General features: G+C 33.7%; 1 long non-coding RNA gene across 1 annotated transcript; it reads left to right on the forward strand.

Annotated features, from left to right (window-relative positions):
* The first annotated feature begins 2,823 nt into the window (after window positions 1–2,823).
* LOC110700299 lies at window positions 2,824–5,796 on the forward strand. The gene is made up of 2 exons (XR_002507185.1): window positions 2,824–3,236; window positions 5,109–5,796. It is a non-coding gene; the product is annotated as an uncharacterized LOC110700299 (long non-coding RNA).
* Window positions 5,797–15,609: the final 9,813 nt, after the last annotated feature.

Raw genomic sequence — 15,609 nt, forward strand, 5'->3', positions numbered from 1 at the left:
ATCCAACTTTTTTGTCTTTCTCTTCTACCTTTTTTTGAAAACAATTCATTTAAAGCAAAATCCTTAGATGATTATCTTGTTGAAGTCAACACAAATCATGACATTCCATTAATGATTGTTCATGAATTTTTTGACATTCTTCATTAACAAACTTTCTTAAAGAGAATTCGTATTACAAGGATTAAAAAAATAAATAAAACAATCATTTTGACTTTGGTTCATTGTTTGAATGCTTGGCAGAAAAGGTTTAAGTGAACGAGCTCAATTTCTCTTGATACACATTACTAGATCATTTTCCACATCCGCATACTAGTCTAATCATGGGTGACAAAGCAGCATTGGAGAAACTTAGAGTGGAACTCAAAAACCTAAAGGCCTTACGAGAAGAAGAAGCCCAATGAAGGCTCATAAAAAAGCAGAAAAGGCTAAAATAAAAGTAGAAAAAGAAAAAGAAAACATTTTGCAAGAAAAAGCAAGAGCCGAAAGAGTAGAGGCCTTGGAGAAACTTGTCCTTTGAGCCAACTCAGGGAATAAGTACTTCAATTATGAGCTTGCACAACAACCTAATGGCAAGACTCTCCCAGAAAAGTTCATGACTACGGATTTGCCAACCTTTAAGGTTACAGACAATCCTAGAACTCACTTAATGAGCTTTATTGGAATTATGGCATTGAAAGGGGTTTAGCCAAGCATGTACTTTTCCTCTTTCATTGGACCCAACTGCTAGATCATGGTTTTATATCCTCGATGCAAAACAAACTTCCACTTGGAGTGACGTTGTAAAAGCGTTTTTAACCCAATATGGAGATAAGATCGAGCTCACAACTACCTTGCGCGATCTTGAATTGCTTAAGCAAGGGGAAAAAGAAAGCTTCATTGACTTCTTTTCCAGGTGGCGATCAAAGGTTGCTCTTATTCCACAAAGACCTCCAGATCATGAACTTGTCCCAAAGTTCATAGACAATATGTCTCCACTATACAAGTGCCATTTACAATACCTTAGTTTATACATATTTCAAAAAGTCTATACTGTGGGAACATTAATTGAAAGGGACTAGATAAATGAAACCATGAATCTTATAGATGGACTTGATTTTTAGAGAAGATTTAACCTACGTCAGAAACGGACAAAGCTCGAAGACGCAATCTCAAGAAGTTGTCAAGAATTCAAGACGTAGCACCCTAGGTCTTATTTTGTTTCATTCCTTTGTTTTTTATGATGGACTAAAAGATTCATGCTGTCGAATCTACCTTTTTGTACTCTCATTAATTAATGAATAAAAAATATATTTTCAATTACGTCTATCTTGTTCTCTTTTCAATCTCTTTATTGTTATTTACTTGAATTAAATAAAACATATACATATAAACATGCAATATCAAAAGGCATACATACTCAAACACTTTAAGAATCTTTTATGAGCTTTGGCTTACAAGATATATTGAATGAAAAGAGGCCAATCTTAGGCCTACAAAGAAAGGATATGATGATTTCACCAACACAAGAGGCAACTTGAACTCCATAAATATAATCCCATGTTCTTAACCTTAGAAAAAATCCATCTTTTTGGCAGCCCGTTTGAGCCTCGTCAATTGAGCCTTAGTTATTCAACCTACATTATTCCATACCTTTGGACGGGAACGGTGCAAAGATACAAATAGGAAATTAGGGAAACGAAACATAAGAGGGGGACACAAAGTTAGTCTAAACCCAAAAGGAAAGATCAAATCCAAAAGAAAAAATAAAAATTGTTCTAAACCCAAAACAAAACTTGTCAAAAAAAAAAGAAAAAAAAAAGAAAGGAGAGATGACAAGGAAAAAGCACCAAAAATGTAGGAGTTGTCACACAAAGCAAAAAGGTTCTAATTTAATAAGCACCAAATGTAAAGGATTTTGGGAGTATACTAGAGCCTGTCCATTGTTTATAACCCCAAACCTAGCCACGTTACGACCTTGGAAAGGCCCTCCTTGAGGCAGACCATAACCATGTATCAAAATCATCATTACATGAAAAAATGGCCAATCTTAGGCCTTTGCACATATGGACCTACTATTAAGTAGTCATGCCCATATATAAAATGCATGAAGTGTTGAGTTATGATTACAAGATCATATAAAAAAAATTTAAATGATTTGGATGATTTGATAGCCATTGGCTTGATTACATCATGTTAATAAAGCAATCGAATCAAACTAAATTCCATGTTTTCCATATCTTTTGCCAAAGAAAAATGAGATAATTATCACTTTTTTTTTAAAAAAAAACAATCATCTTATTTTCTTTTAATAATAGGGCTATTTATTACCAAGGTAATTCAGGTTCTATATACATTTCTTAGAAATAAAAAGAGTTAATACAATAAATTTATTTGATATGTCGATAGCCTCGACGTCAACTTTAGATGTCTTTTACAACTCTTAAGAATTGGTCCTTTCAATTGTCATGAGCAACTAAAATGTCCACCTACGTGGGATATCTCCATCTTCTCTAAGCGAGGAATATTGATTGAACATGATCGCTACAAGAAAAAAAATGATCTTTATCACTATCACACGTATACCTCACTGCCAAGTCATCACGATGATTCAAATATTTAGTCAATAATCGTTGCTTTTCAAAAACATGTCTCATTCTCTTTCATTATTCTTCTATAGGAAAGTTAGATTCCCCTTCCTTATTATACAAATCCGTCTTTTATGTTCATTTCTTTTTTATACTATACCAAAAACTAGATTAGAGATCGTAAAATATAGAACGGTTATCAAAGGTAGGCGTTCTCCAGAAGAATATAGCTCTTTTTAATATAAGAGGCGTTCGGTATGTTGATACATATGGAATGGTTGGCATAGTTAACCGTTCTCTATTTCTTTTTACTCAAATAATTAAAAAAATAATTTTGTATTATAGATGATATAGAAAGGTCATCTTGACAACCGTTTTGTATTATATTAATTTTTTTTAATTAGGAGGAAATTATATACCTACATACGGAGTAATAATTTACCTAAATTATCAAAGGCTGCTAAAGGTGAAAATTGAAGCGCGCATCAATTTCACTTTCATCAAAAACTGAAACCTCTTTCTCATTCATCAGCCAAAAAAAAAAGTGAAACCTCCATCAAACCTCCATTAAAAAACCTTCATCAGCCGCTTACTGTTCAACAACACCGCCGCTCTACCGCCGCTCCACGTCTGCAGTACCGGACCTGTGTGCTGAGCCACCAGTAAATTGAGGTAGTCTCGATATTTTTTTTGTTCGAATTTTTCTTGTGATAAAGTAATTGGATTCTGATAATTGTCAGTCTAATTGCATGAATCATTCGAATTATGAAGAAAACAGAAGGAAATTCGTAGAATTCGAATTTTAGGTGATTGAAAAAAACTTCAAAGTTCTTGTTTTAGGGATGAATTCATCGATTGTTTGTATGTATATATTTAAACCGAATTATTGAAGTAAGTTCAATCAATTACCCTTTATTTTGTCGAATTTACTTTTATTTCAATTGTAATCAAAATTATTTTAGCCAAATTAATCTTACCTAAGTTCAAGTTAGAGCCCTAATCAGATTTTTTTTTTTTTTAAAAAAAAAAGGAATAAAGAGATAGGACTTAAAACAGTGAGATAAACATACAATTTTTGGTTTTGGTTTAGTGGTGGTTATATATGGTGTTGGTAGAATTGATGAGGATATGGTTGAGCCCATTTTGGTTTTGGTTTAGTTGTGGTTATATATGGTGTTGGTAGAATTGATGAGGATATGGTTGAGCCCATTTTGTGAATGAGGTTTGTTTAAAAACAAAATGTTTGGATTTTTGTGTTTACATTTGCTTTTGAATAAGATTTAGAGCCTACATAGACTTGCTATTTTGCCTCTTCTTTGGCTGAACATTCATATGCATTTAAGGTTAGACAAAATTAGATATAGAGTTTGATGCCCAATGGAACAGAAAATGGTAAGTAGAATGTAAAACAAAGAAGGGTTTATAGGCTAAACATTCTACTTGAACTACCTCTAATAAGAATAACTTTCAAAGAAGGGGTTTAGTCATGTTGGTTAATAACCAGTTGTATTCGTTGATCCCCTCGATCGATCATTGTTCTCTATGATTTCAGTTCTTTGAGAAAAGTATGTGTTGTAGCTTCTACTAATTATTTATAAATCATAATATTATAAATTCATGGCTTAGCTAGTAAATTAGAGTATATTAGTAAGTATTAGCATGAATGTATTCTAGTTTATTAATGTATGTATCTCTGGTATACAAGGTTCCACCTGGAATTTCATGAGAATTTATCCTTTTGATTATAAAGCCTGAATATTGGATCACCTTTTTTTTGTTTATAAAGGTGTTCATTATTTCTTAGGCCTCGCTCTTTTGACCTGAATTCTTCATGTTTAAACATATGTTTGAATGTATCTAATGAGAATGAAATAGTATGTTACCTTCAACTCATAAGCTTCTGGACAGTTTTGAATTGGATTATGGTTGACTAACAACTCATAAGCTTCTGCACAGTTTTGAATCGGATTATGGTTTATTAACAACTCATAAGCTTCTGGAAAATTTTTGTCGTCACTAGACTCTAGCTTTAGTCATTTAAACCTATCTATTTTACATAATAAGTGCATATAAACAAGTTACTTTTGTAGAACAAAAATATTTTATTGAAAATTAATGGATCATAGAACTAATAACCTTCAAATTTCCTAGTAAAGAAACTTCAATGTCTTTACTAGATGAGATCTTCCTGATTAGTTGATCAGAAAATCTTTTTACCTAAAAAGATGACCTACTTGGCTGCATTCTTCTAAGATTTTGACATAGCATCGGTAGAAGATTTTATATTTGCTTGTTTTTGTATCAAATTCATGTAATTTAGATTAAACATTATAGTGAAAATAAGCTTTAGGAATTAATTAAATTGGGATTGCACTCTTAGCTTTAATTGCTCCCTAATGCTCCCTGCTTCTTGAATGGACTCACTAGCAAACTGTACCCTAATCACATGCCATTCTAATTCATTCTATTCTATTTATACTCAGCCTCCCTCATACAAGGACTCTCATACTTAATTGAATTTATCTTATACTGCTGCCAAAACAGAACATCTACCACAGCACACACACCACACTCCTTATTTATCTAAATTGGCTTGTCACTTCCTCGTGATAGAGATGGTGACTGTGGTAGTGAAGGAGATGGAGATGGTTTGGGCTGTGCTGGCGCCACTTCTGCGTGATGGAAAGGGGGCCGCTGTGTAGGTGGCTGATATGGTGCTTGGGTCTCTTGGCTGGGACGTGGAGCAACAGGTGCTTGCTGAGGTGGTAATAGGCTGATATGGTGCTTGGGCCACTTGGCTGGAATTGTGTACTAATATCTACTACTCTGCTTGCTGCATTTTGTCAAAAAATAAAAAAGATATACATATTTATATTTAATTAGATGAACTTATTTCATATTATTAACAAATATGTATGTATTTTACATTGTTTTGTAGTATTTTAAGCAAGTTCCTCCAACATATTCTCAACAAATGATCGACGAGCTTAGGGAAAGGTGAATTTCATATGTTACCGGATACCATCAACCAAATGACAACGACAATGATTTATGTGAATTGTAGATCAATATGGTATTGGTATATCTAAGCATAATTTTTTTTTTTAAATCAACATTAATTAGAAAGGTGTTTTGATATTTAACTCACGTATTTGTTTATATAGAACAAATTTTGTATGAATGATTAAATTTAATTGTGGTTGGATGTTTTAAATTATATATATGAAGTATATTTTAATTGCTTTTGTCGTATCTAGAAATATTTTCGTTAATTTTATTATACAGATATTTATATTGCACGTATACAGGATTATGGATTTATTTTACATAGAAAATGTGGAATTTTTCTTACAGGATAAATGTACAAGATATAATACAGAAATACATACAACAAATACAGGTCTAAAATGAAGTACAAAAAACAGATTATCAAAATATATGAATAATACAAATAAAATACGTACAGGGCTAATTTGAATAATCAAATACATATGGTCGGATTTTTTTTTATTTAAAAAATAACATTAAAGAACTGTTATCTAACTTAACCGTTCTCTACTATAATGCAATACAGAACAGTTAAGTAGCCTAAACCGTTCTCTTTTCCTTCCTTAGTGTACGAATTTAAGAAGGGAATAAAGAACGGTTGTGACTAACAACCATTCTCTATTTGTCAATATATAAAATGCCTAAACGAACCGTTCTTTATGCTTTATACATCGCTTAGCAGAAGAACGCTCCTAAGGCGATCTGTAAAGCCTATTCTAATAGTTCTCTAAGGCTTTTTTTGTAGTAGTGTTAGGGGGTAAGTCGGGATGATCCCTCCCATTTGGCAACTAAAATACTCGAAAAAATAGTATAATTTTTTTTGCTCTTCGCATCAAACTTGGGGCTAAAAAGCCAGGACATCCCCACTTCTCACTATTTACAGATTTGAATACGCTATTTATATGTTGCGAAATCAATGTCATAAAAAGCTTATTACGAACCATCTTAATAACTTTAAATGACAAAGGGAAGAATACAACTTCCTATTATTTGACCAAGATAATTAATTATGACACTTGATCAAACAATTCATGATAAACATATGTAATATTCCACAAATTAAAAATACAAACCTTGGGGCTTCAAATAAACATGAGAAACATCCCCTATCATGAGTATACATGAATTGCAAAATCCACCTAAGGTTACACTTGGGGGCTACAAAAATATAGGTCTCACCTCAACTTTCATTTTGAAATAAGACCATATTGTGGAAAGTGATTCGAATGATTTTATAAATTATTCTAACACTCCATCAAACCTAAGTTTTTTAAATATTCATTTTCAAATTACGACACTTTTTAATTGGAAGAACTTCACTTTCAATTATCAAAGTATGACAATGATGACAAACACTAAAAAGGGAGAGATGACAAAATTGGATATACAAAAGTTTTCTCACATTTTTATATCTTTGTTGAAATAAGTCACACTCAATTACGAGCTAGACTTTTCTTTCCATTTTGGGTCCAGTTTTGAAAATAATATGATTATGATTTTTGCCTACTAGAAAAAGTTGCTTTTCAAAATAAACTATTGGACCCTTTTCAAATTTTGAATTCTTGTTAGAAACAACATGTTTCTAATAAAAATAGTATTCAAAATTTCCTTTCTGAATTTTTTTTTTCTCAAAATAAATAAATTTTCAGATTCTCAATAACCGTTAGGATAATACATGTATATACATAAATATTTCCAAAAGGAATGAATTAAGATTCGACTTCTACTTGACTCGTACTTGTTCTCGCTTATTGACTAAGGGATGGTAAACGAACCACCTACAAGACCAAAATCAAAGATTGACAAGAACAAAGAAAATAAATATTTGTTGTTCTTAATAAACTTTGAAGAATAAAATCACCGCAATGATCTTTACAAATGTTTAGACGTTAGGTAAGAATACTAAACCTTAAACAGAATTGTTTTTGGTCTATAAACAAGCAGAAAACTAACTTACTTTCTTGAAAAGAACTTTAACTAAAATGTGAAAGCCATATCACTATCCTAAATATTTTAAAAATAAAAATAGGATATATACACAGGTCCATCTCAATATCATATGAATGACCTAAACAATAGCAAGTCATTAGCATTTCCCCCCCAATTAGGGGCTCCAAGACTTGCGAAATAGCAAGAATGCGCAATAACCCGACACATAGGGGCTCCAAGACTTGTGAAATAGCAAGAATGCGCATAACCCGACACATGGAGGCTCCAATATCAACAAAAAGAAACAAAATGAGATATTCATGCCATTCGAGCTACTTTCGAGAATCGCCTAAACTACAATTGGTTTACGTAGTTCTTGAGCCTTACCATTTTCAAACGTATTACAATGATTTAATAATCATGTTGTTCCTTTGAAAATTAAGTTTGCAACTAAACTTGTCCATTAAACATGTTACATACTCAAGCCATTTTCAAGTTCAACTTCAAAAACTAATCTTAGTGCATAATTTTTGTTCCAATACTTCAATTTACTCTAGAGATTATAGAGTATGACTAGTATAGAGCAAAAGAAACAAAATCATGATGCATAAAACATTCTTGATCATACGAAAGTTAGTACTCAATCATTCATCATGAAAATTGTATCAAGACACATTATTTCATGAGTTAAAATGTAAACAAAAGACTCCTAAATTCTAAATTAAGGAGTCTTCATTATTCTCCATTGTTCCACACATTAGAATTCCGCAAGAGGGACAACATCTACTTTCTCGAGCTTCATAATAGTGAAAAAAATTCGAACTCAAAAGAAAGAATTCAAAAGTAGCAAGAATAGACAAAAAATGTTGAACAACATTTCATTTTTTCATCTTACTTGTTCTAATGAATGACCAATATTACTAGACTTTGCAAATTTCTTTGTTAAAACTATGAATGGTCAAAAAACGATTTAAACACACTAGTTTAATCGTTTCCAAGATCCTAGTTGTTATCATAATAAGACGAAAAAAGGATTTCTAGACCCATTTCAAGCTACATGAAAAGGTCTAATTATTAAAAACAAACAAGTCATCGAAGTCACCCAACATTGGGGGCTACAATATTCGATAACATAAAATGGGGGCTCAAAAGCCCGAAGTATAGCCAAACTACTCTAGTTCGATGATGTCTTCAAGAATTCCCTAAACTAACTAGTTTTGTGCAAATCTTGAGATCACAGTTTTATAATTGAATAATAATAACCGTCGGTTATTTTTATCATTGATAAAATCAATTTTGAAACTTGCGCATGAAAAAATAAACATGTGTCGCAAGAACAAATTCATGCTATTATAAAAGTTCAAAATTTCATTTATAATTTTAATGCATTATTTTTATTCTAAACACTTCAATTTACATTAAAATTAACAAGTATATGCTATGTGAGCAAAACAAAAGAGAAATAAAGTTCAAGCACAAAGTCAAAATTAGAACAAAAAAAAAAACACATATATGCTTGACACTTTACCACTTCACATAAAATTTGTTGCAATATATTTCTTAAACATGTCACAACGACAAACAAACAAATTCATGAAAGCAAGTCGAATCAAATACCCCCAAATTCAAAATTTGGGGTTTAACGGTTTGAAAATCACCCAAATTCAACCAAGAATGAACGGATTATGGCAAATATGAATAAGGGACGAGATCTACTTCCTTTAGCTTTGAAAAATAAGAAAATCCGAGATCTTTAGAGAGAGAAAGAAGAAAAATCGTGTACGGGTCTATTTTGGACGATCTAACTAATTTATCTTTGTTAGTTTTACTATATATAGACTATCCTTCTATTTTTAGAGAGATTTAATTCTTTTAGAATTTAAAAAAATTTAGGTTAGATTTTGTGGAGAGAGAATTTCTTGATTGATGATTGAGGATTGATGATTCTAAGTCTTTTCTCCATTGATTTGAAGCAAGTTTGTAAGGATTTCTTTTACTATTATGTCATCTTTAGCTTTTGATTTAAATTGCCTTGTTAATTGTTCAAGTTTGATTGATTTTTTTTTATTTTAGTATGATTAATATAATGATAAAGAATTTATTGTTTAGCTTAGTTTTGATTTTGATTTCCATGGAAGTAGTCTACTTACTAGGGAGATGGTGAAGCATATATCAATAATGGATTAATACTAATTGGGTGAAATTGATGGAGTTGATGTTGTGATTAAATTGGTTGATTGATTATGTGCATGTGTGTGTTTAATTTAGGAGTGATTAACCTAGTTACTCGCACTAGATTGCATTGTAAGTTCACATTGATACAGACAATTGATTTGTGGCTTGCATCTGTCGATTGAGTTTGTTTGTGAAGTTCCTAGCTAGAGTCTCTCGTAGTTGGCGCTAGTTTGACCTCTAGGTGAATAGCTTATCAAACTCTTTTGATTGCATTATGTATTTTCCCTCGCAATACTCGAGTTAGTCAATTCCAATCCCAATTAGTTGTATCCATTGCATGTATATGTGGATCCTAAACCCTATTGTTTCATATATTTGATTTCATCTTGATTGTTTGATTGTCTTAGAATGTACAAACCTTACTTCATTACTTTGAAATAGCTTAGTTTTAGCATTTTCATTCACCTCCCATTCCTGGTGGTTGGACCCTTGACTTACTCCTATGCTAGTTATAAGGGTGTGTTGAGTGATTACAAATTTAGTTTGACCAAGGGAGGATTAGTTTCAACGACCTAGTCTCAACCCTTGTTCAAAATGGTGCCGTTTTCGGGGAATGGCGTAGTTGTTTGTTATTGTTGTTGAGTCTATTTCACCTTGTTTTGAAAATACAAAAAAGATTTTTCTCTTTTGGCTACATTTATAGTCGTGCTACTAATAATTTCTTTTTGAGTTTATGTGTGCAAAATAACATGGGAGAAGTCCCAAGGCTTACGTTAAAGGAGATGGGCACTCCGGCTGCATACTATTATGAGAGTGGGATTGCTCCATTATTGATCCTGGTTAGTGATTTTGAAATCATGATAACTTTGATTGAAAGAAGACAATATAGTGGAGGAACAAATGAAAGTCCGCTCAATCATCTTAAGGAGTTCGAGAAATATTGCAACACGATTAAGGTGAGCAGTGTAGCGCAAGAATTCATAAGGCTCTAGCTATTTCCTTTCCCTCTAATTGGAAGAGCTCAAGAGTGGCTAGACAAGGAAGTGAACCCTAATTCTTTGAGAACTTGGGATGAAGTCACCAAGGAATTTCTTTCCCGTTTCTTCCTTTAAAAGAAAACGACAGAGATTAGAGCTTTGATTCAAAGTTTCGAGCAAAGGACTAGTGAAAGCCTCTATGAATCATGGGAGAGGTATATGGATTATCAAAGAGAGTGTCCTCACAATGGAATTCTGAATTACCAAATCATGCAAATTTTTTATGGTGGTTTGAGTCCTCAAGGGAGGTCAAGTCTTGATGCCGGAGCTGGAGGCCCAATCATGAACAAGACGATGGAAGAGGTTGTGGATGTGATAGATGATGCAGTGAAAAACTACATGGATTGGCAAACAGTTGAGATAGAGTCAACAAGCGAAAATGGCTCGATTGATCAACTCAACGCCATCAACAATTTGTCCACACTACTTTCGGACTTAGGGAAAGAGGTGGTTTCTATCAAGGCTAAACTTGAGAATGCTTCTTCACAAGCTCAAACTCTTCCCTCCCAATTTCCGGGGAGAGGTACATCTTCTTACTCTAACACTCTTTTCACTTCTTGTTGCATGATCAGAGAATGCTTGCTTTGTGATTTATGTGGAAAGAGTGATCATGATGCTTCTATTTTCCCAAATCCTTTTTGTGATGGATATGATGACTATGATGGGGATAGGAATTATAATAACCAAAGAAACTTTTATAACTATAATCAATGGAATAGTTATAAGAACCAAGGAAAACCAAGGTTTCCGTGGTAACTATAACAACCATGGTTATAATGATCAAAGTCACGTCCAAGTATATGGGGATCATAACCAATGTTATGGTAACTACAATCAAAATTTCGGCCAAAATAATGGTATGGGTAATTGGAGTAACCAAAGTATGGGAAATTTTCAAAACAATTCTCAAAAAGGTCCCTCACCCGAATCTACTCCAAAGACCCAAGGGCAAGGTGATAATTCCTATGATGAACTATCTCATTCTATGAGTAGGTTAGAGAATGTCATGGTAGATCAAGTCAAGAAATTGAATGATTACATATCGTCTAGTAGAAAAATGTTTCATGACTTGTTAAATCATGGAAAGATGCTTGAGACCCAAATCATTCAACTAGCTAACACCTTGAAAGAGCATGACACCCTTTCTTCTTTACCTTCACAAGGAATTGATCCTAAGGAACCGGTTTGTTATATCACCACTAGGAGTGGTAGGATCCTTCAGAGTGAGGTGTCTAAGAAGTGTGATGTGAAAGAGAGTCCAATTGAGAATAAAGTGATGAGAGCCCTTTGGTTGAGTATGTTGCTAAGGAACTAGTTGGGAAAGTGAAGGAGAAAGAAAAAGAAGTTTACAAACCCAAACTTCCCTACCCCCAAAAGTTCAATAGGCACAAATTAGCTGAACAATTTAGAAAATTCATCGAGATTCTTAAGGAAATTCATTTTTCTATTCCTTTCAACGAAGTTTTGGAATAAAAGCCTAATTATTCTAAGTTTCTTAAGAAAATTCAGAGCGACAAGAGAGATTGTGATGTGGTTGAGCTGGTGAGTTTAGTGGAGTGTTGTAGTGTCTTTATCCATAATGACTTCCCCCCAAAGATGAAAGATCCTGGAAATTTCTCCATCCCTTGCTATATTAAAGGAAAATTGTTCCAAAATGCCCTTTGTGATCTTGGTGCCAGTGTTAGCATCATGCCTTATTCCGTCTTCAAGAGACTTAAGATAGGTGATAAGTGACTTTTATGTCACTTTTAGGGTGTTTATTGAGTCGTTTTCCGGCTTATTTTCCAATAATTTAACCCTTTTTATCCTTTATTTCTATTATTTTCTTATTCTCATCTTTTGTCTTTATTTTGAGTATTTTTGTAGTTTTTAATAGTTTTTAGTTTATTTTCGTATTTTTAGTTAATAATTCCTAGTTTCTCTCTTTTTCTTATTTTATTTTAGTTTAACCTTTTATTTTACTTCGTTTTATTTTATTATTTTAGTCTTTGTCTCGATTCTCCCATGTGTTTGTTTTTGGTTGTAGGTGTTTTCAGGTCCTTGGTCGAATTTCAAGTTCAAATCGTGTTCATGGTCTGAGGTTTGAGGCAAATGCACAATGCTCCATGCTACTAATTGCCCTCTTGCTAGCAGCTTATCCTACACGCCACAATCACCTAAACCTACACCACACCTTCCATCACCTTCTCCCCTGCTCCCTGCTTTCCTTAACAATACCAACAGCAACAACAACAAACTCTCTTACCACCACACCACCAGCCACAACAACCTAACAATGACAGGAAGCCACGCAAACCACCACCTCTGTTCGCAACCCACAGCACCAGCCACCGCCGAAACCGCCAGCAATCACAACCACAATCCCATGCCCCCTCACGCACTCCAGCCATCAATCACCACCAAACCACTCACCAATTAAACCCCTCAACTCACAGCAGCAAACCACCATCAACAACCACCCATCAATTCGACCCCAGCCTGCCACCATCTCCTTCACACAAATCGTTACAGCCACCATCACCTCCAATCAACCCACGCATCCACCACATCAACAATTAGCAGCGGTAGCCCCTCCAATCACCAATCGCAACAGCACCAAAGTAGCAGCACCGCAGCAGCAAGGAGCTGACCCTGACCACCGCAGGCGTGCATCCCTGTTAGAAGGCGCACACAATTGGAATCCAAAATCATATTCGAGACAGTAGCTTTGCGCGACCTATGCGCAATGTCTTCATGGGTGCGCATTTCGAGGTTCATATTGAACCATATTACGAGCTTCACACATGATAATTAATGAGATCGAACGGTTGATATTGAAGGTGAAGGATGATGCTTGATGATTACCGTTGATGATTGTTGTTGATGGTTGATGGAGGGTGATGATGCGTGGTGATGGTGATGAAGGAAATCAGAGCATCCACGAATTGGGTGGAATGTGTGGGTCTGATTGATGTTTAGGGGAATTTGGTTTTATTTTCCCATTTTCATTTTATTTTAATTTATTTCTTTTTCTATTTCCTTTTCTTTTCTTTTTTTTTTTTCTTTTCTTTTTCTTTTCTTACTTGATTTAACTTGTACTATAATTACTCTTTGGGTTTTAATAATCTCTAACACTAATTCACCCTAGATTAGTTTTAGCCTCTTTTATTTTCTCTCTCTTAGGGTTAGATTAGGATTTTCTCTCTCTAATTTAGGAGTATTTTAGAGAGTGAAAGCTTGGATTTCCATGGAGTTTTTGAGAGGTCTAAGAAGCTACTTTGTGGAAATTCTTCTCATCTATTCAATGAGCATTTTCTAACTTTCTCTCATCTTTATTGCTTTGCTTAATTCTTAGTTTTTGCCTTTTTTTTTTTTTATTTGAGTAGATTAATTAGTTTGTTTGTTTGATCTTGTTTTAATTCTTATTTCACCTTGTTTTCCCTGTCTAACTTCATTATGTTAGCTTAGGTCTTGTTCTAGGGAATTGGATGAAGGTTATATTAATGACTTGAATGATTGATTGTGATTAGTATGATATTATTTCTTGATTATTTTGTATGGATGATGCTTTTATGGATTAGAATCTTTCTAGCTAATCGATTCTATGCTCTTAATTGTGCTTTCAATCAATTGTGCGAGAGTGAGTTTGTTCAGAGCCCTAAATTCTTCCATACCTTTGCTAGGCTAGTTGCCCGAGAGTGAATTAGTTTAGTAGGATAATTAACATGATTAATTGTGCGAGAGTAAGTTAAATGTGTTGATGTTCCTAATCGAGGTCCAATTTATCTAATTGTATGATGTTATTGAATGCATTGATGTAATTGGATTCCACTTTCCCAAGTTTAAGTTATTTTCTCTTAGTAGTGTTTGGTTTAATCTCTCTCTATCTCACAACCTTTCCTACTAGTCTAAATTGCACAAATTGATACACTTAGTCTTCGTGGTTCGACCCTTTACTTGCCACTAACTAGTTTAGTGTAAGTTTAGGAATTATAAATTTCTTATTTTGTTAGGGTTAGTAGACCAACGACCTACTTTTACCCTCGATAAAATTTTGGCGCCGTTATCGGGGACTCAAGCGTTCATTAGTTTGTGTTTATTAGATTAGCTAGGTTCTTGTATATTATTTGATTTTTGTTTGTTTTTTTTTTCTTTGTATAAAAATGGCCTGCTTAGCTTTTCCTCAATTTGATGGTGAACCCTTTTATGCTTACTTTGAAAGACTTGTTAGTTTCCTTAGTTTCCATGAGTGTTCTCTTAGTGATGCTTGTGGTATAGCTTTTGGGGGCATAAATGAGTATACTAGGGGAATGGTTGAGAACATGCACAATGGTAGATTCCGTCATTTGTCTATGCATGATGCCTGGAATTTCTTCACTTGGCTTGCTAGAGATTCTTATGATAGAGAAAGTCATGTTTCTTGTTTTGATTATCAATGTCAAGATTCTTTTAATTTTTGCATGAATTCTCTTGATACTTCTAATGTGCCTTGTGATGATCCAAATATGCAAGTTGACCCCTTTCCCCCTTATGCTCATTGTGATGAGGTTTGTGCTAATATTGATGATATGAAATTTGATTTTGATCATGAACCTCAACCCAATAACATTGATGCCCAAATTCTCTCTCAAATGCAATATCTCACCCAACAACTATAAGAGCTTAAAGAGGAATAAAAATTGAGAGAAGTGAGGCATGCCCAAGTGATGAGTGCTATGTTTGATTTAGATGGACGTGAGGCACCTCACTTGGAGTGTGAGAGTGTTTTTGAGGATGATGTAGGGCAAGGGTGTGAAGGTGAGGGGAGATTTTCTTGTGATGAGAGGATTTTTGAGGATTTTGATCCTTTTCATTCCCCATTTGAGCTTGAATGCCAT

Source organism: Chenopodium quinoa, unplaced genomic scaffold, assembly GCF_001683475.1.
Source record: "Chenopodium quinoa cultivar QQ74 unplaced genomic scaffold, ASM168347v1, whole genome shotgun sequence".
Taxonomy (NCBI): domain Eukaryota; kingdom Viridiplantae; phylum Streptophyta; class Magnoliopsida; order Caryophyllales; family Amaranthaceae; genus Chenopodium; species Chenopodium quinoa.